This window comes from Amblyomma maculatum, chromosome 7 (assembly GCF_055883805.1).
Source record: "Amblyomma maculatum isolate TAMU_Amacu chromosome 7, ASM5588380v1, whole genome shotgun sequence".
In the NCBI taxonomy this organism is placed as follows: domain Eukaryota; kingdom Metazoa; phylum Arthropoda; class Arachnida; order Ixodida; family Ixodidae; genus Amblyomma; species Amblyomma maculatum.
The window spans coordinates 92,939,698-92,953,401 of NC_139350.1; positions in this window are offsets into that span (position 1 = coordinate 92,939,698).

Here is a 13,704-nt window from a genome sequence, read left to right on the forward strand (position 1 = left end):
GAATATCAGTGTTTTAAAAGCCCTCCGTATGTAATCACGTCATAGACTTGCAAGATGCGCAGTCGCGAGTTGTGGTTACTGTAATCATGCGGCGTATCATTATCTCAAAAAGAGGCTCTAAAGGGCACTGAATCCGCTACGAATTCCTGCCACGAAATGTTTCGTCGAAAGATGGGAAATATGTTTCTATGGTTGCAATATTTATCACCGCACAAAAAAATTCCGAGAGTCCTGGAGAATCTGCAGGGGATAAATGCGAAAGCCTGAGTATTGCTGCTGCACACAGAACATCGCGCCCCCCTTGTAGAACATAAACAGCGTTCCCTTGGATGCATCTAAGTTCACCAGTATTCTATGACTCGTTTACAGGAAAGGACTGGCGCAGAATGGGCTGCTCGCGGAATCTTGCCGACACATCTCGCGGACAAATTACGACCACGCGATATTTTCACTATGAGCCTAAAAAGGCTTTCAGCTTAATAATTGGTTCCCAGGAAGGGAAAGACGCAGTATCTATCCCACCTGTTTCTGCGGACACCTGAAGTCGTTTTGGGGTACAATCGAATCCAGACGCCGGCGACTGGATTTTCGCGTAAATTGGCTAGTAAAGCTTTCGATTTAGAACTCTGAATTTTTCCTTCCAGATTCTCGCCCCAAGTAATGATTCCTCCTTGAATTGCCTTTGACCATTCTTTCAACACACTTCATTCAACTAATATGATTTGGTAGACACTATGAATATTCGTGAAAATATTTAAGCAAATTTTCTTTCAGATGTGGGCCGTAATTGTGCCAGCGGTTGCACAGCGCCGATGTCTTTGTGCTGTCAAAACCATCCCTAGCGGCGAGCTTGAACATCACATTGTTGAAAGCAAAAGAAGAGACCGAAGATCTCTCTCAAAATGGAGTCCCCGCTGAGAAATGTTGTGCTGGCTACCAGGACTGACAGGCGATTATTTCTCGTTTCTACACTTCGACAGAGGATCAGGAATGCCCTCCGCTACATAGAGTTCGTCGACCGGATAATCAACGATTTGGAAGTCCGCCGTTTGCGGGCCTTGACCAACCAACAAGAAGACGATGCGAGGAACATCGAACGGAGGCAAATAGCGGTGGAAAACGTCAAGATTAGGCTTCACTACTACCTGAGTATCAAGAAACAAGAGCTGAACCGAATCGCAACACGTCTGGAAGATTCTTTCTATGACAGCGATTGCTCGAGCAGCGATGGGGAATAGACCATGGTGCCCTGTCCAGAGTGCGTCACTCTGGCAAATTCTAGTCCTCTTCCTGGACGTTTGGAGTGCCACTGTGTTCGTGAGAACTCTTCCGCTTAAATTCATAACTTCATTCTAGTTCTCTTTTTCAACCAGGGGCAGTGGCCTGTGCTGCATCACTGAAGTGGAACCGATTCCTTTTGTGTGACTGTTGTCTGGTGCTTTTGTTAGCTACGCAGTAAATTGACTCACTCCTCACCGACGAGGGTAATCCTTAATCACGGACATTACAAAACATGTGTTGACTGTTAAAGTTTGTTGTCAAACCTTGTTGTTAGGCTAGCTTGAGCATTTGTTACAATATACGTCTTATGTCTTGTGTCATACTCCTCTAGTATGTCTTACTTAAGACAAGTTTTATTCCAGCAGTACAGTTTTAATTGCAGAAATGCATTTAAAGGCTGCATTTTAAACAGAAGACGCTCATAACAAAATCGAACTGAGGTTGTAGTACCGAGACGCACAAGCTCATCGTGTGCTTTCTTTTCAATGGCAAAAAGAGTGTACCTCTTCGCCAATCTGGAACTGCACTGCATAAAAGGCATGGGTCAATCTACGATGGCTCACAGGTGGCACCAGCCGCTTTGTAGACTTGAAGCCTCCGCGAACAATCAATGTTCTTTCCATTCGATGGCGACTGACAGAGGGCTCGCCTTCCTCCGCCAGTTTTCATATGTGGTGACAGTAAGAGAGGAGGCGTCAGCATGCGCTACTGGCCACCGCCGCTATAGACCTGCTGACCAAGACGTTATTTACTGTAGCTTTTTCGAAGTAGCGGTCTGCAAACCAGCGTCCAGCCGACGGCTCCTTCAGAATTACGCAACTGAACCAGGCCAGTCTAACCAGATTTTTAAGGAGTGTCGGTCATCGAGAATTCATGCGTGAGAAAGATTGCGTCCTTGGAATTCGTAACCCATCCGTAGACATTTAGGAAGCAGTGCTCACCTATCAACCAATTCACTTACTATAGTACTGCAGGCAGATACAGCATCCACCCTAATTGCTGCTCTCTTGCGTAATGCGCCGTGGCCTTCTCCGGTATCCTGATGTATGCCTGTTCAAATATTCTCCCGTGTTTACCCTGAGTACTTCCCTGTCCACATGCATCTTGAAACAAAGCTCATATGACATCAGAGCCGTGTTTGTTACATCCCCAAAACGCATTGCAACAATCATACGGTTGTGTATGTGAACGCGGCCGCTTGCCTTCTCTTCATAAGTACAATTCCGAAAATCTTCACAACACCTTCCCTCTGCTGTGCTGCGTCATTGTAAGGCCTTTGACCAAGCCACAGTGGAGGATATTGCCGGCTCACATACCATCAATGCCTAAGACAAAGAAATACGCAGTTGTCACATTAGTACCTGTACGCAGGCTTCATATCTTGCTGTTTGGTCAATGAATTCTCTGCACCATCCTACATCACGATCATCTGATCATCCGTGCCCTGTGTGATCAGGCTGTTTCGCTTTTTTTCTGGACGAGAGGGGGCACAGTCATCGAAATCTGATTTTTTTGCTGAGCACAGCAGTGTCCCCAGCTGTTATTACTTTGTGATATTTGATGGGTGCCCTTGACTAATAAGCCATGCGGCTAACATTTTGAGCGCTCGAGAGGCTGTCAGCCTTCAGTGTACGTCAAAAGAACAGTGCTCGCAGCACTGCGCCGACGTCATTGCAGTCAACAAGGCGATGAGCCGGTTAGAAGCAAGTGCGTTTGTAACACATCACTAGGTAATATCTCTAGGTTTTATCTTTGTCCTGTTTTATCGAAGTCCACCCCTCCTCCTACTCCTTTGCTGTTTACTTTTCTCTGAATTCTGGATTTTTTTTAGAATTTGTAAAAGGACGTACTAAAGCTAACAATGCCATTTTATCTTCTGTCTGACCTTCACAAGCTCACCGTGCTTGGACAATACCCAATTTTCGGCCATTGAATACAGACAGGGAATCGGTTTGCGATTGCGGATTAGTCCGTGTAAATCAATATGAACGAAACACGACTTTTAATAAGCTGCCATGGATAAGTGGTCGTTTATTTTATTTTGCTGCACCACGCACAGACTTGCGTTTATAAAAATAGTAGGAAGGCTGCCTGTGACACAGAATGCCGTGTGGTACAAAGATAAGGCGGCCAGACGCTTACAGAACGTGTCAGAATGTGATGCCAAAATTTGTGGCGAAGAAACATATTGACGAGGAAACATTACGTTTGGCAGGCGCTGCCAGCTCTGGCCTCTCCTTTGTTAAGGGAGGGTGATATCAGAAGCACCTTACCAAGGGGGCGTGGACCGAGGAGGCAGAGCGCACTGAACGGGCAAAAAGAGCAGACGCGTAAACGATGCCAGACGGACTAATCAGGTGAACCCCAGCCGTTGCATGATCGTGCCCGCGGCCGTGCAAGACCGATAAACAGTTAACCCTTTGTTCCCCGGTGTTTGTGTTGTTCATTGGGGCCACCACTGTGATCTGAACCAACGGAGGAACGTTTGGCTCTGAGAGCGGAGCCGCGGCCCCGTAGAGAATCCTACATTTTTGGCGCACCAACGTGGGTCCCTACTGGCGTTCCAGCAGGGAAGGCTACCTCTGTATGAACAACATGACCAGCCCGTGCTATGGCCTGTCTGACCTAATAATGTTGGCCGACGCCTGCGGCCAAGCTCGGGAGATCTCGAGCCTTTGCCTACTGCCTACATGAAATCTAACCGCTGATGCGATGTTGAGAGGTCAATTGGACGTGTTGCATGATGCCGCTGGCACGGCTACCATTCGAAACGTTGCGCCTGGCATTCCCGATAAACACTTCGAGCCGGAACAGTCCGATGGCTTTGGCTGCAGAAGGTCTGGTCCTTTGAACGTGTCCCCACGCTCACCCGTCGATGCGGCTCGCGCTAGTTTGTTAGCGCCGGGAAGTCATGGCCAGTACTCGAAGCTCGTGCCCAGGGGCAGTGGCTTCCAGGCACAATCGCTCTACCACGTAACAGCTGCGACCGCTAATGCGGTTCACCAGACAAGTCTTAATACCGGCAAACCTGAATTACTCGTACAGCCATCGGCAGTCGTCGGCGGCTACTCTTCGCTCCTTTCACCCGCTATGCACGCAGGCTGGCCCGGTGGCCAAATTGCGTCTGCACCCGCAAATGCGGCAAGCGCTCCCCGCCGTTTGACAGTGAGGCATCCAGCGAACGCTGCTTCGGGAGGAGCCGAGCTACATCGTAATGTACCGCCCGTTGGCGAAGGCTTTATTCCACCAGGCATTCAATTGGGATGACCCATCGGCCCCGATTGGACAATAGCCGCAACACCAGCACGCGCATCACACCCGATGGTTGATGACCGCGCAGTATGTCACCCCGCAGTATACGCCACAAGCGTCCTCGCATCCGCTTGACAATAGCTGTTGTAGTTGGCGCGCTCGCCAAGCCCTTGGATCGGCGTACCGATTACGACATTAAGTGGCTACAGCGACACGCAGAGCACTAACAAAATCCTGCTGGCCTTGCGCCGGTATGAGCTGGCGAGTGACCTGAGCGAGAGCGATATTCTGAGACGAGTTTTGCCAGTCGCTCTCGTCGATCAAGCAGCCCTCTGGTACCTGTAGGTAGGCCATAAAGCGAGCACTATGTCTGAATTTCGACGCTTTTTCAGGTAGGAGTCCCTTCCGTATGACTAAAGGCAGCGAATGCGGCGAGAGCTGGAGCTGCGAACACAGGCACCTGATGAATCGCCTGTCGAATTCGTACGAGCGATGCAAGAATTGTACGAGTACGCCTACCCGGAAGCTTCGCATTCAGAGTGAGTGGAACGCGTGCTCCGCCAGCGCAACCTCACATTTGCCCTTTACTTGGGAGCTGCCGATGCAGTGACCTGAACGACCTTGCCATGAAGCGCACAGAATGGAGGCTCAAATTTCTGCTTCGCGTAAATATCGGCCCCCGTCAACGGCTCGAGAATCCTTAGAGCCGAGTTGTGCCCGGAGCGGCATCCTAACGGTAGGAGTGAGTGCACTCCTAAGGCAAGTGGGTTCACGGGCGAGCAGTTGCTGCTCGAAGTATCAAATCGCACCCTTGATCACTATGGGTACCAGTTGCGCGGTGCTGATTTCAATCCCTGTGAGTTCAGCGGGGTTCAGCCGCGGATGTCCGCACCTACTCAGAACGTATAGCTAGAGGGTCGCAAACGACCAGCCGGTCGGGGTGCTTCTGAAAATCGCCGAGCGTCGCAGCAACAAGAATGGAGATCTGTGCGCTGCGTTAGCTGTGGCCAAAGCAGTCACATAGCCAGAAACGTCCCCTTGAGATCGGGAAACGTAGCAGGCAGCCGGTAGCAGCGCCGGCAGAGGCTAAAACGCTCGGAAGCCTGTACCCGTCACGTCCGCATTTAAGGTTGGAGAACCAACTAACACACCAGCGCCTTTTGTTGACCACGCCGTAGCGGGAGCTACATTTAGGGCGCTGCTGGACACGGATGCAAGCATTTCGCTTATTGGAGACGCGGTCGTTTTCCAGCTCCGACGGTGATCCGTCCGGATGCGACAGCGAAGAATGCCCCTCCTGCTCGCTAGCGGAGAGGTGGGCTCCTGCGGTGACATTCGCCTCGTAGCGCGCTGGGTAAGAGTGATTAGGTTTGGGGCTCGCGTGAATCAGTATCGTACCGCTGCCACCAGTTGTTACATGCGGCGCGCGGCCCCTCGGTAGCGTTGGCCTGGCAGCTCCGTGGCTCGGCGGACGGCATCAACGGTCCCAGCAAAGAGGAGGCGTCTTCTAATGAAACAACCTTTACTACAACATCATGAAGAAACGGGCAGAAAAGTTGACCCGGAGAGAATACAGGCACTCTCACACAGCTGGGCTCGCTTGTACAAACGATCTTAAGACTATCTTAGCTGAGTCCAGACTTAACTGGAGACTTAAGGATAGGCCGCTAGCATGGCTGCTTAAGAGTGGAGCCAAGACTGGGCTTCAGTCTTGACTTGAATAAGTCGCTTGCAAGATTACGACTCTAGTGCCGTCTTAGTTAAGACACAAGGATAGCAGGTACCTAAGTAGCGAAATAGGGGAAGCAGGGACGTGCTGGCCCCGTCCCAGCTTTGAGATGTAAACATTGTCATTCTTGCGTTGTGCTAGATCCGTACCGTTGCTTTTTTGCGGCTTAAGATTGTCTCATGAGGTAAAATGACTAACGTGGTTGCTGAGGGTGTTCATGGAGGCCACTCTGGTGAACACGGGCCGAGCCGAAGTGAGCAACGAAGATTGCAGTCGTGTGTTTTGCTGTGTGGCCAGTGTGATCACTAATACGTTTTTTCCTCTGTCAGCATTCGTTCTCCAGCAGTCTATTTCCCTGCAACTGTTGAAATCACCGGTTCTGCGTTTCGACACCCGGCTGCAAGCGTAGGAAGCATTTGGGCCCCTTTCGCGGCGCAGTAAGGCAGCCAAGCACATCGTGAATCAGTAAGCGTTCAGTGAAAAGAAAAAAAAAGTAGAACGTGCGATAAAATCGTCCTTGTGACTAAGTGCGTCTCCGGTGACGGCCGAAGAGCTTCCGCGTCCAACGCGCATGCTGTGATGTATAGTTTTATTCGGCGTATGTGTGTGTGCGTGTGTGTGTGTGTGTGTGTGTGTGTGTGTGTGCGCGCGCTGTGCACCGTGTGCATACGTCTCGTGGTGAAGTGATGAGTTGTGCGCGTGATCGCGCCTGTGTCACGTCTGTGGTCGTCGGTGGCTTTAATGCAATGCTGTGCTCTCTACATGCCTCCATTTTACTGTCTCCGTACTTAAACGACCCGTGATCAGCACAAACTTTCGTCCTTGGGTCGTGTTTGTGCTCACAAAGCATTTGGGCTGCGATTGGCGTGAATTGCAGTAACATTGGCGCTGCAATTAACGCGCAAATGGCAAGAAAGGTTTTATGAAGTTGGATGTGAGGAAAAATCAGGAAGAGACACGCACAGACCACGTTTTTATTAGTTGCTGCTATTGCAGCATTTTATTTTATTCCTTTATTTTTGCAACGCGCACCACATATGTGCTACCATTTTCCCCCCCGCTTTAGTACAGATATGTTCTTTGTATGAAGATTGGGAAAGACTTAACCTTGCTATTATCTTTGTTTTTGCTGGTCGTATTTTTGCCTTTTGACATAATAGGAATTGCGGTATGGTGTGTTGCACTGCAGAAAACAGTCTAGTTTGATAGCTAACAAGGGGTATATTCATTACCTGTGTTGCTTGATGTTGATTAAAAACAGTAAGCTTGACGGACAGGACTTTTCGTGTGGCACATGTCTTCAAAAATTGGAACAGCTGTCAGACGATTTGGTGGTGCTCCACATTTGTGAACAGGGCAAATGCATGCGTACACATAACAGCGCATACACATAGAACATCAAGTGCTTAAGCGACTCTTACTGAGCGGTGTCAATGACAGGACTTGTTGCCGCTTGGCTGGAATACCAAGCACTCATGGATCTATTGTCGTAACAAGTCATTGTTACACATTTGGTCATTACAAGTCATTTTATTCATTTCTAATCAATTTCAATTACAGGTCATCAGTACACATGTGGGTCATCACAAGTCATAACCTCTAATAATCAATATCACTATCATTTTTCCTTTCACCTGTTCTCATATGACAGACACTTCCCGGTGACCGGTCCGCCGCTCACCTACTGAAAATTAACAAACCGACTATGTCTTCGTTCAAGCACCCATTTAGTGCTGTCTGTATATCCTCTGCCCATACATTTTGAGAACATGATTTTTTTGTTTACAGGATTTAGCATGTCAAGTTTTAAGCAATGTCATAGTCGGGATGTGCACAAGCTTACTGCGCCTTTTTTTAACATACACTGAGATTGCCCAGTGCATGGCCAGCTTTGTGTTTAGTCACCATCTAAACGCAGACACCAAGGCAGAATCAAAGTAGGGTTCTCCAAATCTAACAGTCAAGTTCCATAAACTGGGCCACTGCGTTGTGCTCAGACAACAGAATTGCAAAAGTGCGAATTGGATGCTCAAAAAGTGATAGCGGAGGCAGAAGTCCAGAAAGCTCGAGCGGAGGTTAGAGTATTGGAAATAAGACGAATGCCTCGGGGTTTCCAAATTGAAGCAAGTAAAGTAGTAGAAACTAAAAAGAACGCTTCGAAAGAGCGGCCCCGACTAGTACTCGAAGGGAGCGTGTCAGGTGAAGAAGCGGTCGCGGCCGCCGATGCTGCCGCGAGCGCTATGCCGGCGAAGACGACCTTCAGTGAGGAGAGGGATTCTGTAGGCGTGCGCGACGCGTTGCCGTCGAGTGAAGGAAACAACGCAAAAACAACCGAGGTAGCCTTAGAAGTCGAAGTGCCCGCGTGCGCTTGAATTTCTCAGTGCGTCGGCGTTCCAACAGCTAGTGCTCCGGAAGGCCCGCGGCAGCAGGAGACCGGACTGAAACTCGCTGTAGACGAGGTATTCGAAGAGTGTAAAGCTGCTGCGTGTTTACAAACTGATCCTGACAAGTTAAATGCAGCTAATGCGGGTGAAGCAGCGGCACTGGGCGTGAGCGCTTATCAAGAGCAGGGCCCCACAGTTGATCCAGTGACAGCGGTCGCGAGCGATGCGATCGGCGAGATCAGCGATCATGCGTTGACCGCAACGGATGCTGCTTATAGGGCAGAAGTCTCAGCAGCTGTCGCAAATACTAAAGTTAGCACAACAATAAGCACGGAATTAGCCACCACTCACAAATGTCAACCAAATACACTTCACGACGCAGCGGTAGCATAAGCAAACCTCCAAGAGAGTCACAGATACGTCCCACCCCCTTGGCTCTAAAGAACAGGGCGCAAAGAAACCGTCACCCAATCCTTTGCCATGTTGCGCCGGCGGGCGTGAGCGGTCTTGTTCGCCTGTGCATGAAAGTGTGCGCTCGCGAGCATGAAGTGACAAGCGAAGCACGCAAAGAACACTTGCCGGACTTGACCACATGCGATGCGGGCAAACTTCGAGATCTGAGACTTGCTGTGAACGTTTTGCTTGCCTTGCAATGACTACACAAGAAAAGTGCTTGTGAAATTTGTGTATCAAGAAGTGCGCCCTATCGTGAATGTCATTCGTGCCACCCAAGGACTGTGAGCAGGTGTACATGCAGACCGTGTTATAGCCGAAGGAAAGTTGCGGCCTTTTTATGCGAAGCATATTGCTAGAGGTAAACCACAGCCTTTCGTGACGGTTACACGACGTGCAAAGTATGTGGAATGCTACGTCACACCACGTGATACGCTGACGTCACCACAGAGGAGAGACGGGGTTCCAGCTCGCGCCGTCGGCTGCGGTTTCACGCCGTGCGGACCACGTGGTATGGTGATGTCACACCACGTGATACGCTGACGTCACGACAGAGGAGAGAGGGGGACTGGCTCGCGCCGTCGGCTGCGGTCGCACGCCGTGCGGACCACGTGGTAGGGCGATGTCACACCACGTGATACGCTGACGTCACGACAGAGGAGAGACGTGGGACCGGCTCGCGCCGTCGGCTGCGGTTGCACGCTGTGCGGACCAACTGGTATAGCGCAGGTTTATACATAAAGGGGAGACGATTGCGCTCGCCTCCAGTAGACCCTCACAAAAGGTAGCGATGCCTCCAGGGAGTGCAGCCGAGCGGTGGAATGAACGTGGGCCGTGGAGTCAGGCAGGGATGCCCCCTATCTCCTGCCCTCTACTTGCTCGCATTTGAACCCCTTTTACAAAGGCTCTCTCGTGACAGTCGCATAGCTCGCTTTCCGCTCCCGCCAGGTTCTCCACCAGCTCCCATCTTTGCCTATGCAGATGACCTAACAATTGTCGTCCCGGATGAGGCTTCTGTCTCCTCCGTTCTGGATATCATGGGGGTTTACTGTAAGGCGAGTGGGGCTAAGGTTAATAGGTCGAAGAGTGCCACCCTCTATTTTGGGTGTGCACCATCCAGTCCTCAGCCAGCTCATGGTCTCCCGTGAAGGCTGAAGTCCGCCTCCTTGGTTTTCACTTTAATTCACAAGGCCTTTCAGATAGGAATTGGTCCTCTGCTCAAGAGAACATTGAATTGAGGGCAAGAGAGTATGAGAAGCTCTTGTGTCCGCTTACGGCTCGAGCCACTATCACGCGGTCCCTCCTGTTCTCAGTGCTGACCTATGTCGTTGGTGTAACACCTTTGTCGGCGCGGACGAAGCTTCACCTGGAGCGGATCCTTTTCCGTTTCTTGTGGAGTGGAGCTCCGGACAAGGTCAAAAGACTTGTGGTGAAGCTGCCTAGGGAGAGGGGAGGCCTCGGCATCTCCGACCTGGGCATCGTAGCCTCAGCCTTGCACGTCAGGTCGACCCAAGTGGCATTGAACTCGGACATGCCTCTGACTCGAAGCCTGACTTCGTTTTTTCTGAGTACTCGACTCCGCCTTTTCGCCGAGAGCACATATTCTCATCGCGTACCACGATCGGGCTCTCCTTCCCCTTTTTATGCTCAGGCAGCTACCTGCCTTGAGCATCTGCGTAAGGAGGAGGCGGACATTGATGTGGTTTCGGTTTCCCTAAAGGCACTAGTTAGGCTTCTGACTCCCAGTCTACCCCCTCACCTCCGTCTTTACGACCTTGCTAATGTTAAGCCCAGCTGGCGGTATATCACAGCGAATTTTTTGGAAACAACCAGAGCGTCCTTCATGTACCGCTTCGCCAGGGGAGTCCTCCCCATAAATGCCCCGGCGTTTACACGGACCAGCTTGCGACCAACTTGTCCGACTTGTGGTGGTAGAGATGACACTGTGCACATATTCTCGCAGTGTCTCCTTCCTGAAGCGCTTCTCCGTCGTGTAGCTAACCTCTTCCAGCTTCCGGGTATACCGTACCAGACCGTGCAATACCTGAATCCGTTGCCAGGCGTGGCCGTTAACCAGTTCGTTCTCCTGCTCGTGGAGTGCGCGTACCAAGTAGGGTTGGCACGCTGCGCGGCCGCATACAACAGCAGAGTTCCGGGCCTCCATGAAGTAATTGCAAAAGTACGGAAAGAGATCTGGTTCTGCCTGCAGCGGGAATGTCGCATCCTTGGCGAGCAGAGGTTCTCGAAGGTTTGGTGCGGGCCGTCTGTGATTTTCTCGGTTAAGGGTGGAACACTCTCTGTGTCACTATGATTTTATCACAGGGATTGGTTGTCCTTAGTGACACTTGCGTTGTCATGAAGGTCCGCCTCGTTGGCTCGATGCCACGATGACGCTGCAGGCCGTCTCTGCGTCAGATGTCACTCACTCCTGTGAGGGCATCACGTGGCGGCACCCTTGTCCGGGTAGGACCCTCACCTCGAACTAAAAAACTCTCCCAGACCCCACTTGGCCCTGGGGGGGACCTTGCCGGAGGTGTTGAATGGATGATGATGGGCTGATGAGTTATGTGTGACTCTGGGGCACGGCACCTTCTGGTGTCAATCCCCCCTCCCCATCTGACAACAACAAGCGAAGGCTGCGGCATGCTGCAGAGAGCCCAGAAAAGCGGGAAGAACATTTGGCTAAGGAGCGTGCTCGGCATGCGGCTCGGCGACAAGGATGTGGTAAAAGCACGTGTAACCAAGGAAAGAAAAGTTTAGCCAAGTGTAACCATGGAAAGCCGAGTTTAGCAATCAAATGCTTCGCATCTGACCAGGCTTAACCAAGCTAAGCCTCAGCCATTTTTGTATTTCGTTTTGGCTGGGCCAAAAAGCCCATTAGTGCTCTTATGGTAGGGCGTGTAAGGCCGCAGTGGCCCATTCTCAAATGTTTCGGCGCGCGCGCCGAAGAAAGCGGCGATGAAAATTTCCACAAGCTTCGAGAAAGCGACGCGACCGATTGCGTAATCTCGGCCACAGCCCTGCGCCTCCTCGCCGTCGTCGTTATAGGCTGAGTCACGCGTGCAATCCCCCGCACGGACCCGGCCGACCCGGCCCTCCTCCTCGCTTCCCGCGCGTGTTGACCACGTTCGAGAAAATTTCAGACCCCTCTAGCGAGCCGAGCTCGGAGGCATAGCTTTGTCAGCGCTAAGCTGTTTTCCGCTAAACCTCCGCGCCTAGAAGCTTCTGCGCTGGCTATTTAGGAGCGCGCCGCGCCGTCATCGACAGTTCTGGTTCTCATTCTGGTTTTATTCTCGCTCGGATAAAACAGGGTAGCAGGCAGGCTCGGACTGAGAAGTCGTAAAAAGAGCGATGAGCTCGTTTTGCAGTTAGTCGTTCGCTCGGTCTTTTTGTAAAGTGTGTCCTGTTTCTGCCTCGTCTTTTCTGTACCCTGTGCTTCGTGTTCTTGTTATATAAAGATAATTTTCGTTTTGTTGCGGCAAGCTCGTCGTCCTACGTCTCATTCAGTGTGTATGTGATCTGCAGGTCGCCTGCCGATTCCAGAAGCACCTTGGAGAGGTGCGGAAAATTCAATGAAGACGAAGAACCTGATCTGTTACTGGAACCGTACACGTACCGAGTGCGTTCACGCGCAACTGAAGCTCGTTATGCGAGAACGGTACGTCAGGAGGAACGGAACGGTTGTAAATCAACTCAACAGATGCACGGATAGACGCGTGTAGCACTAAATCAATTCAAGAATCATCACAGGCTACCTGTGTCCAGAGCGAAACTGCCGCGGACTCAAGGACGGAGATCATCAGGATGCCTCCAGCGATGTCCAGGGGCGGTAGAAATACGGGTGTACGCAGGTTGGCGGATGCTTTCTTAAATGGTGCGCCGAAAACAGTTTTCCAGGTTGCATTGCCGCAAGCCTGTTGTAGGAAAGTGTCCTCAGCCTCCTTGCTACTTCGCCGGTAACACGCATGGGCCGCCTGAAACGCCGTGCGGTATACAGGCCGCATCGACAGGTCTGAGCAACGCTGGAGGTGCCACTGCAAAAGCTCGAACGCAGCGCCGCTTGGGTGGGTCTCGGGTGACTACCTTGGATTCCGTGGCTTAGAGCTCTGAGAACCCGCTGCAGTACGTTTGTGGAGCTCAATCAGCGTGGCAACCCGGTCATGGAATCGGGTGACCATGGTCTCCAGTGCGTCAGAGGAACGCAAGTCCGATCCAGGGATCCGAGGAAACCATGTCTCCGATAGGAGGAAGTCGAAGATACGAGCCCTTGACGCAACGGCTACACGATGTTGCTGTGGAGGAGGAGGACCAACTGTCGCTTCAACATGACAGTGGTCAGACATGGATTCGGCATCCTAGACGAACCGAATGTACCCGGAGCTGAGAAGGGACGGGGAAGTGAATGCGACATCATTCTACGACACGCCGGAAAGGTTATCATACGTCGGGGCGGAAGCTGGGTTATTCAAAACTGTCAGTTGATGGGCCAGTGCAATGTGGATTAATTTGGAGCCACGTGAGTAGGAGGGCGCAGGGCCGCATATGTTTGGCGTTAATGTCGCGAGCCAGAATGATGGGGCGGATTGCCGCAAAAGGCAATCACTT